This window comes from Triturus cristatus, chromosome 2_1, assembly GCF_964204655.1.
Source record: "Triturus cristatus chromosome 2_1, aTriCri1.1, whole genome shotgun sequence".
NCBI lineage: Eukaryota > Metazoa > Chordata > Amphibia > Caudata > Salamandridae > Triturus > Triturus cristatus.
The window spans coordinates 706,321,738-706,333,476 of record NC_140581.1 but is presented as its reverse complement, the minus strand read 5'-3'; positions in this window follow the sequence as shown (position 1 = coordinate 706,333,476).

The window sequence follows — 11,739 nt, the reverse complement described above, 5'->3', positions numbered from 1 at the left end:
TAAGAACTATGTCAAACTAACCAACAATCCACTTAATGATTTAACATTAAATCTAGGATTAAAAATTAAGAAATGGCAGGAGGAGGGTTTATTGACACCAGAGGAATCCCTCTTCCTAAGCAACGACAGCCCAGTGATGCCCACAATGTATTTCTTACCGAAAATACACAAAACTCTAATCAATCCCCCAGCCAGGCCCATAATGTCGAGTTGCAACTCACTCTATGAAAACATCTCAGACTATGTGGACTTTTTCTTGGCACCACTAGTTACCAATTTAACATCTTACATAAGAGACACGGGGGATTTTTTAAGAATCCTTAGTGATCTTGGCTGGCACAAAGGATACTATCTCGCAACAATCGACGTAGTATCACTATACACTTCCATCAAACACAGCGTTGGACTACAAGCTGTTGAGTATTTCTTGAAACAACGTAGCATACGACAATCCAAACACACAACAATGCTCATGGAAATGATCGAGCTTTGTCTCTACAATAATATCTTCATTTTTTGATGGCCAAATATACTCCCAGCAGTGTGGCACTGCCATGGGAGTTTCATTTTCTCCTAGCTACGCCAACCTCACGATGAGGTGGTGGGAGAAGCTGATAGCCTGGGAGGAGAGAAATGAAACATACACTTCTAAAACAGAATTATGGTTACGTTACATCGACGACCTTTTCCTTATTTGGAGTGGCAGTCTGAGTGAATTTGAAGAATACATGAACATCTTGAACACAAATGAAATTGGTCTACAATTCACTCACAACATCAGTGATCAAGAAATTCAGTTCTTAGATGTAACGGTATACATAGAAATGAAGAAATTAAGACCAGACTATACAGAAAACCAACAGCAACCAACAGCATTCTACACGGTGAAAGTTTTCATCCTCCACAATTAAAGAAGAGTATTCCGTATGGAGAATTCTTGCGTATGAGACGCAACTGCTCAGATGACTTGGAAATGGAACAAACTTTCGAAGAAACAGCAATGAGATTCCAGCAAAGAGGATACAATGAGAAAGACATAAGACTGGGTCAAGCAAGAGCAAGAGCAATTCCCCGAGCACAGACTTTGAAACATGCAAACGAACAAAAAGAAGACAATGCCGCGATTCGAGTAGTTCTTACATACAGCAAAGAAAACTACCAAATAATAGACATCCTAAAAAGACACTGGGATATCTTAAGAAAAGATCCAGACATTGGTCCAAAAATTGGCAACTATCCAAATGTCTCATATCGGAAAGCACCCTCCTTAAAAGACAAACTGGTTAAGAGCCATATGACGACCACCAGCAAATCTAAGAACTGGCTGGAGACCAAACAGACAGGTTTTGTACGCTGCAATACATGCAAAGCATGCAAACACGGCATGAACATGAAAGAAGCAGTGGACTTCATGGGCAATAAATTTAACATCTCTGAAAGGATCACCTGTGAATCCACATACGTAGTGTATGTCACTGTCTGTGGATGCGGACTATGGTACATAGGAAGCACCATCTGCCCCCTGAAGAAAAGAATCTTGGAACATTTGAGGGCGGTACAAAATGAAGATACCAACTATGCAATTGTGAAACATCTCAAAATCCACAAAGAGAACATGAAACAGACCATAAAATACTTCGGATTAACAACAGTCCCTAAAAACGAACGTGGAGGAAACAGAACACTGAAACTAAGAAGATTGGAAAGCAAGATGATCATACGCTTTAAGACGAAGGCCCCTTTTGGCCTCAACGGCGATGAGGAGTTACACAGCCATCTATGAGCCTACTGTACGACATGAACCAACAATGAACTCATGATGAAGGGGCAATGACTTGTAACATCTATATCTGCAAGTACCTGAACAAATAGAACATGGCCACATGGGCACTAAGCCTAAACTCGGTGGGCAAAAATGCACTAAGCAATTATTCCAGTACCAAAGGTGGAAACGAAGAATAAAATATACAACATGTCAATGTCATGTAATATAACATAATCGGACACACTATTTACATTGACACAATGTAAATATTCAGATTACGCAGATGTAATCAAATCCCCAAAGTGAGACATTGAAATAATACCAACATATCGCAAACATGTTAAATGATATATGTGAACAGAAACTACAATTCCCATAATTCCTCCTAATGGCCAATATGGGTATCACTATAAATAAAGAACATTGAAAAAAGACTCACATACCGTGAGCAAGACCGATTGTGGTTGAAACGCGTTGGTGGTGGAGTTGGTGATAACTTGCACTAAAAGAATAAAAACCGAATCATAACTTCCTTGGTGTGCAGTGGTTCCTTCCTTGAGGAAATTGGTGAAAAATTGAATCGAGGACTGGCCCGTTCTCGACACTGGCACCCTCTATGCGATAGCGCGCTCTCCCTTGGGGCCGTTTGACGAGTCGATATATATATATATATATATATATATATATATATATATATATATATATATATATATATATGAATGTAAATTCGTCTTTTGCGCTGCTGCCTTGATTCGACGAAAGAACGGACCCAAAACTTCGGTGCCAATCACTGGATCTTTATTCCATTTACATCATACTCTGTACCAGTCCGCCATGACGCGTTTCAGCCCCCACTCGGGCCTTGATCACATGACACATTGAGGTGGGGATTAGCAGAATTTAAAGGAGAAATGGCGCCGGAAACAATTATATCATAGACATCAAAGAGTTACTACATGGCAATGATTTCAATCTTACTGTTTAAATACATATAAATCGGTGCGCAATTGCGGATGTTTTACATTTCATACTAGTATCTACAAATAAATACTTAAATAATTAAATGAAAATACTATGTACATATATACAAAATAGAAAAATATTTTAGATAAAATTTCATATCAAAAATAAATTACTAGCATAAATACTATATACACCAGAATTTGTTTTTCTAATACATCCACTGCTACTGTTGGAATATCCTAGTAGCCTGAAAGAAGTCTATTTTGGTTGCGCACTGCGATAGTTTGTAATCTCTTGCCATGATTACGCCCCTGTGGGCCTTTGGTCTTAAATCTAGTTGCTTTCCTGGAATACTCCTCCTAATATTATCCCCTGAGAAATCTGCTATCAATTCAAACAAATGTTAAGTGTGTGAAACCTTGTGTATTATTTAGTCATTAAAGGACAGGTGATTTCTACCCTATCCAATCCTTTGTTCCCCACTTTACACTTATAAAGAGACTGCCAGTTAATGCTTCGACATTATCAGATTGGGAATTTTTAGTTACAATATTTTATGTTTTTTTCTGCATACTGTTATTAGTACGCTATTTTAAAAAGATGAGCCTATTTACATTGTGCTGATTTCATTGATTTCTCCTTTTCACCTATTGGAATTATCCCTCTGTCTAGTATTCTCCATCTCTACCCGGGAATGGAAAAATAAAAGGGAAAAGTGAGAAACCAACAAAAAAACCAAAAAACTCCTGTTAAAAACGTAAAGTAGCGAGCTTCCTATGGGTACACCCTGTGAACCCTTCCTGTGTCCCATCAAATAGTACAAAATGAGAGAGATATTCAAAAGTGGAAAGTAAATGGTTGACAGACTGTAGATATTAGCGATACATATATTGTATTTGTGAAGACTAGAGGCATGTAAAAAAGTCTTCACTAGAGTTGAGACCGTTCGGATTCTTCGTATCTAACTCTAAAATGTATCTAGTCTCAAGCAGTCTTAACTTGGCCTCTCGGTTGCCACCTCGTTTTAATGGTAAAACTGTATCGATAACATAGTATTGAAGGAGGCTTGGGTTGTTACTGTGCTTTCCTTCAAAATGCCTCGCCACGGGATAGGCCTGATCCTTATTGGAAATCGCCCTGATGTGCTGCAAAATCCTTTTGTGGACTGGTAGCTTGGTGCTACCAACATATTTAAGTCCACAGGGGCATTCCAAAACATAAATTGCAAATTCTGTTTTGCATGAAAGTCTTTTGCCAATCTCCGTGGGTGTAGTTTTGAAAGGACTTTGGAAATGTGTTTTGCTGCATCCAAATTTGCATGCTTTGCAATTTGCACATTTCCTAAAGCCCTTCACCTGTGACAACCATGTACTTGTCAGGGCCGATTCTGGACTGTTGCTCACCAGACCATCCCTTAAGGAAAATGCTTTCCTAAAGGTTATGGCTGGTTTGGGGTTTATAGTGCCACCAATAACTGGATCTCCCTGTATCAGATTCCAGTTGCGGCTGAAGATTCTCCTTAGTTCCTGATGTTGTCTATTATAAGTGAGAATGATTCTCGATTGGAATGTATGCGATTTGTCCCCTACTGTCTCATGTCTTGGTTTAGGTAGCAGTGCATTGGATCTAGGTATGGCTCGTGTTTTCTGTATGGCCTCCTTAATTAGTCTGAGGGGGTAACCTCTGGCTAGAAATCTCTGTTTGCTAGCCTCCTGTGCATTTTGACAATCAGCGTCAGAGCTGCAAATGCGCCTGATACGAAGCATCTCCCCAATGCTCCGAATAAGGTGTGAAGGGTGGTGGCTTGAGGCATGCAGAATGGTATTGCCTGCAGTCAGTTTTCTGAATAGTTTAGTGGAAAGTGAGTTATTATTGTTGGTAATTTCCACATCTAAGAAACAGACTGTTTTATCACTAATTGATGATGTAAATTCAAGATTAAGCCGATTAACATTCAGTTTTTCCACATACTCTTTTGCGCTTTGCTCAGTTCCCCTCCAAACAAAAAATAAATCATCAATGTACCTTAGATACAAAATAACATGCTCCATTGTGATGTCCATGTGTTCACCATAGAGGACCTGCTCCTCCCACAAGCCCATATGCAAACATGCATAGCTAGGAGAGAAGCAGGCCCCCATAGCGACACCCCTAATCTGTTGGTATATTTGGTTGTCAAACAGAAAGAAATTTTGTTCCAGACATGCAGAAATCATCATCTTGAGCATTTTGTTATGCGCTGCAAACGACATAGGCCTTAGATTCAAATAATGTTCTATTGCCTTGAGACCATCGCCATGTCTTATCGAGGTGTATAGGGACTTCACGTCCATCGTCATATATATATATTACCTACTGGCGGTCGCCAGTAGGTAGTTATAGTTAGGACCACGTTTCCATAGGAAAACCTCAACATTCTATTTTGAATAACTTTGGCGCCGGTCGACGAATCCTCGCGAATTTCTCAAAATAGGTGGGGCGCTACGCTCCGCTCCTACCCTGAAAGTCTCGGGGGGATCCGTCAAGCGGGGGCTGAGATAAAAGGGGGGTCCCAAAACGCGTTTTTCCCATGCATTTTTCCATAGGACCTTTAGAACGAGCTACAGCCCGAACGGCTGAACAGAATTACTCAAAATTTGGCAGAGAGGTTGTCCCTAGGTCAAGGAAGTGCCTTTTGTAGGTTTGGTGTAAATCTGTTCAGTAGATTCTGAGAAAATAGCCTTTAAATCAATATATATATCTGAGCCCGCTTACGGTACGCTTACCGTACGCTTACGGTAAGCGTACGGTGGCGTGCGCGAGCGCGATTCTGATTGGCTCTTAGATCTTAGTAAACATTCGAATCGGCCGAAACCAGGAAGCGGCGGCCGCCATTTTGTGTATTTCACTCTGAAAAAAAAGAGTGAAAACAAGGAAAGGGGGCAATGAGGAGAGTTACAGACCCCCTAACATTTGTAAGGGGGTCAAAGAAGGACAGAAAAGTACAAAAAAAACATTTATTGATTTTAAAAAAAATCACGGGGTACGCGTACGGTAAGCTTACGGTAAGCGTACGGTAGAAAAAAAAAAAAAAAAAAATTGAAAATCAGATTTAAGTGTTTAGATATTAGGGGGCTCTAAAAAGAGCCGTTGTGTTTATGAAATGATTTTTTAGTGGTACCTACAAGTAAGTACCGATGCAGAGTCTAAGGTTCAAGAGGAAGACTCTGTTCCCTTCATCATTGAAGTGCACACCATCTCCTCTATAAATGTCTTGCATGTCATAACGCAAGTTGTTGTGGTAAATGGCACCCATACCATAGTCACGGAGGAAAGCAGAAACAGATTTGTTGACGTGCTTTCTTGCTTTGTCATCGCACCGCGTGCCCACCGTGCGTGCACGGCACTAACTGCGTAAAGTGGGCGCGCGGTGCGCGAAGCGCACCGCGTGCTCACTGTGCGCGCACCGTACGCGAAGCGCACCGTGCGCGCACGGAACGAACTGCGTTAAGTGGGCGCGCACGCCACGAATGGCGTAAAGTAACTTAGCATTTAAAAAACCGTACAAATTCACTGAAAAAACCATAGGTTTCACACACGTTATAGTTAGGAATTAGCATTTAAAAAACCTTGCAAATTCACTGAAAAAACCATAGGTTTCACACATGTTATAGTTAGCGGAAATTTTACTGATAAAAAACCAATGAAATTCCCCCGTTATAGTTAGTGCAGGCAACTATAACTCACGCGACCGCAATCTTCTGCTGATGACATATGTGTCTTTATGAAAAAAAAATATTTGTAATATATGTATAGCTAAAAATGTATGGAAGAAGACATGGGCAAATAAGTGTCTAAATACAGTATTAGCATCAGCAGAGGATTGCGGTCGCGTGAGTTATAGTTGCCTGCACTGACTATAACGGGGGAATTTCATTGGTTTTTTATCAGTAAAATTTCCGCTAACTATAACATGTGTGAAACCTATGGTTTTTTCAGTGAATATATATATATATATATATATATAGATACTGTTAAAAACAAAGGTTACAGAGAAATTATAGTTAGGAAATAGAATTAAAAAAAACTTAGGAATTCACTGAAAAAACACAAAGGTGACAGGGACATTATAGTTAGGCTGACATTTGACTCGTACAAAACCAGAAAAATTCAGCAGTTATAGTTATCTGAGCTAACTATAACGCATGCCCCTTCAATGCACTGCAAGTAAGTGTAAGTAAGTAAACCTGGCAAGTATATGACGGTCTAACTGGAGCTGTGAGTGGATACTTGAGTTTCTAAATGGGTGTCTGTGTGGGTAAGTGAGTGGGTGCATGAGTGTTTGTGTGGGTCTGTGACTGAGTGCATGAGTCTCTCAGTAGGTCTATGACTGGGAGCATGAGTGTCTGAGTGGTTCTGTGAGTGGGTGCGTGGGTCTCTGAGTGAGACTGTGAATGGGTGCGTGAGTCTCTGAGTGTATGAATGACTGTATGGGTGTATGACTGGCTCTGTGAGTGGGTATATGAGTGTCTGAGTAGAACTGTGAGTGGGTGTACGGGTGTCTCAATAGGCCTGTGAGTAGGAGCATAAGCCTCTGAGTGGGTGAGTGAATGGGTGCATGCATGAGAGTCTGAGTGGGTCTGTGATTGGGAGGAGGAGTGTCTGGGGGCTGGGCTGTGAGTGGATGCGTGAGACTTTGAGTGGATGAGTGAGTGGGCGCATGTATATCTGAGTAAGTCTGCGAGTGGGTGTGTGAGTCTATGAGTGAGAAACTGAGTGCATAAGTCTCTGAGAGGGTCTGTGACTGAGTGTGTGAGTGACTTTATGGGTATGTGAGTGGGTTTATGAGTTCCCTGAGTGGATCTGTGAATAGGTGAATGAGTGTCTTAGTGGATCTGTGAGTACTTACGTGAGTGTGTGAGTGGGTCTGTATATGTGTGCATGACTTTCCGAGTTAGTCTATAAGTGGGTGCATGAGTAGCTGAATGGGACTGTGAGTATGTGCGTGACATGGTTTAATGAACCATTGCTCTGGCCATCCCTGTGGGGTATAAAATGGCAAGGGTATACCGTAAAATAGGCATAGGAGGTGGGGTTGCGGTAGTGTTCAAGCCCTTGACTTCTCCCTCACCTTATCCCCTCATTGCACGCTGGAGGCCACCCTGATATATCGTCCCCATGATCCCTCTGGTGCCTTTTTAAAGGCCCTTGATGAAGCCATCGTGCCTAGAGCCCTGCAATATACGAATTTCCTATTTTTAGGGGATTTCAATATCCATTTGGACTGTGCGGAGGCTACCGACATGAAGGAATTCAGTGACTCCTTCAATTTGGCTCATTTGACCCAACGGGTTAACTCCCCATCTCATAGGGGAGGGCACATCCAAGATAAAGTATGCTCCAACTTCCCTTTAGATGTCCAGGAACCACTTCCTGTTTCCTAGTCTGACCATTTTTTAATTCAATTCTCTTGGACTATACAGACATCTTATCCGACCATGAGGTCATCTAAGGATAGCCATCCTCAACGAATTGAGCTAGCTGCCCCGGGCAAAGTCCTGTTAGACACCTACCCATCCACTTCTAAAGACTTGGCTGATGCCATGGGGGGTTTTAACAAATGGAGCTCACAGGCTGTGGATCATCTTTCATTACCCCTGGTCAGCAAGAGAGTAATAAACACTTCGTCCAAACCATGGTTCTCTGATGAGCTCAAAAAGCTAAAACAGGCATGTAAAGAGCCGGAGCGCATTTGGAGACAACCCTACTGCCCACTGGCAAAAACAGTATTAAGGAAATCCCATAAAGATTACTATGCTGCCACTAAAAAGGCCAAAGGCAATTTTTACGTGGAGCGCATCGCTCAGTCAAAAAATAACTCACAATATTTTTTTTCCATCATCCAGAGTTTCCTGAAGCCTCGCGCGGAACGTATTGCCATCCCTGCCTCTAATTCTTGGTTCGAGGAGCTGTCCGGGTTCCTCATAGACAAGATCCAAACGATCCAGGACAGCTTCGGGCCTATTATTCAAGTGCAGGTGGATCACCCCCTAAGGATTTCCCCGGACCTCGATCCAACCAGCACCTCCTTGACGGCCTTTACACATATCTCTCTGTCGGATACATTGGCCATCCTTACATCCCTTAAATCAGGTTCCCCAGCTGATCCGTGCTTAGCTAGGCAGTTAGCAGCAGTGGGGAGGTGGTTAACCCTGAAGTGAACAATAGCATTAATTTATCGCTTTAAACAGCCACGTTCCATCTGAGTGGAAACAGGCTAAACTACTCCCCTGCTAAAAAAGCCCTCCTTAAACCCTGCCACACTAGCCAGTTACCGACCTATCTCACTACTCCTGGCTGTGGCGAAGGTGTGTGAGAAGGCAGTACACAAACAACTCTCCAAGTTTGTGGAGACTTCTAGTGCCCTCCACCCAGCCCAGTCGGGATTTAGGGCCACATACAGCACCGAGACTGCCCTGGTTGAGATGTCGGAGGCTATTAGGGAATGCCTATATTCAGGCGGCAGAGCTGACCTGATTTTATTGGACCTCTCTGCCGCCTTCGACACGGTGCTGCCTCGCCAACTTTTGGCCCATCTCTCCAATATTGGAATCTCTGATGTGGTATGGGATTGGATCAAATCCTTCCTAGAGAACAGGACGCAGCAGGCATGGCTGCCTCCATTTTCTTCAGCATCAAGAAAGGTGACCACGGGAGTCCCCCAGGGCTCAACCTTGAGCCCCCTTCTCTTCAATGTATATGTCGTGCCTCTTATCCATCTGGCGAAGGAGCTGGGTGCAAAGATCATAGCTTATGCAGATGATACCCAGCTCCTCTTCACGTGAAGGGAAAATGACCTGTCCAATGTTTTAGCCAAAAACTGTCCAATGTTTTAGCCAAAAACTGTCTTGCAGCAGTTTTTAAATGGCTGGCAGGAGCTCAGCTCAAATGCAATGAGGACAAGTCCGAGATACTCCTCTATGGTTCATTCCCACCGCACTTCAGGCATGACCTTTGGCCTATGGGTTACCCCATGTCTAAGTCAACAGGGAGCCCAGTGAAGAATCTGGGGGTCTGGTTCAGTGAGGACCTCCAATTTCTCACCACAGATAAAAAATTGGCCGGGTGTGTGCTTCGGCACACTGAAATCACTTAGGAAATTCCTGACATTGTTGCCTAGATTAGCAAAAGAAATGGTGAGTCGCGCCCTCATCTTGTCGCGTTTAGACTACGCCAATACATCGGCCTTCCTGGTTATCAGCTAAAAAAGTTACAGACTATCCAGAATGCAGCAGCAAGAGTGCTGTTGGGCATCGCAGGCAGGTCCAGCACAAAGCAACACCTCTGGGATCTGCATTGGCTCCCAGTGAGACAGCATGTCCTGTTTAAGGCGCTCAATCTTTCCCATGGTGCCTTATATAAATATGGGCCCCCCTATCTCAGAAGATGATTTGATCTCTATGTGCCTCATAGACATTTACACTCCGCAGGGCAATGCCTTGCTGTTATACCACGCTTCCACCTTGCTAGGACTGGGGGTAGCTCCCTCTCTTTCAAGGCAGCCAAAGCCTGGAATGCCCTTCCCTACAAACTGTGAATCACCCAAGACCTTAGGCTGTTTAAAAAGCAGTTAAAAACCTTACTCTTTAACTAACACCCAGCCGCGTTCCACGCCCTTCTGTCTCCTTCATACTGGCTTCCACGCCGGGACACTCCAGAGTATCCGTGCGCGTTATAACATAACTTAACATAAGTGTCTGAGTGAGTTTGTGAGGGTGCACATGAGTCTGTGACATTGACCGGCGAGTGTGTACACATATACATATTTTTTTTTTAAGCGATGTCTCCATGATATTCACAGTGTCCCCACAATGGTACATGGGGGGTGCGTTGACGATCGCGGCATCATCACGAATATCATGTGCAATTAAAAAAATTAATTCTGAACACATAACTTGTGTCACTAACACCCCCATTTCTCAAACATGGGGTCAGAGTACCTCCACCCTGACTCCTTATGTTACCTTTCACAGAAATGTTCTGCCCCGGGAACTGTTCCTGATCGATAACATGGCGGCTCCAACTTTCTGTTCAGGTTGGTTCCAGCCAATCAGAGCTTTCCTGCTGACACGCACATTCACGATTTACCATTAAATAAACATGAAATATCCGCAGCCATCGCCATCACTATAATTTTCGCCTTTAATGTCACAAAAACTACAGAACGGAATTGCACCAAATAACAAAAAGCACAATCTTATAACAACATCTACCTTTTGCCAAATTTGGTGTTATTCCGCCCAGTGGTTCGGACTGTAGGTTTGACAACACGTTCCTATGGGAATTAACATTACAATGCACCCTATTTTGCGCCCCTCGGTTCACCTCCAAACTTTCTATCATACACAGAGCCTACTTTGACACATTTTTAAAAAATTTGATGAAGGTTGGTCAAACAACGCCAAAGTTATAGGCTATAACTACCTACTGGTGACCGGATGATCAGTTAAGTGGCAGCCGAGAAAAAAGGGGTAAAAAACATGCATTTCCCATGTTATTTGCCATAGGATCTCTAGACACGGCTACAGTGGCTGAACAAAATTACACCAAATTTGGCAGAAAGGTAGATGTTCGTCCAGAGAAGTACCTTTTTATGATTTGGTGTAAATCTGTTCAGTAGTTTTAGAGGTCTTGGAGACTGCTCTCTCGAGACAGCGGGAGCGGTGGAGGTGCACACTATTGATCATAATACTCCAAGCATTTGGACTCTTTGGGGGGAATTGTTTGTGGGGAATTTTTGTTTCTTCCTTCAGGGGGAGGTGGGTCACGTATATACAGATGTGTGTATGTATGGTCTTGCTGCTTCATCTTGGTACTGTAGTTTTAGAGATATTAACAGTAATCAAAATTTGTAAATAAAGGGAAGCGGATCCTCCAAGGATCCAACAGTTTCCATGCTCAAATCTGATTGGCTGCCAACACTTCAAACCAGGAAGTCTTGGTAGCCATCTTAGGACTATTCTTGAGCTGAG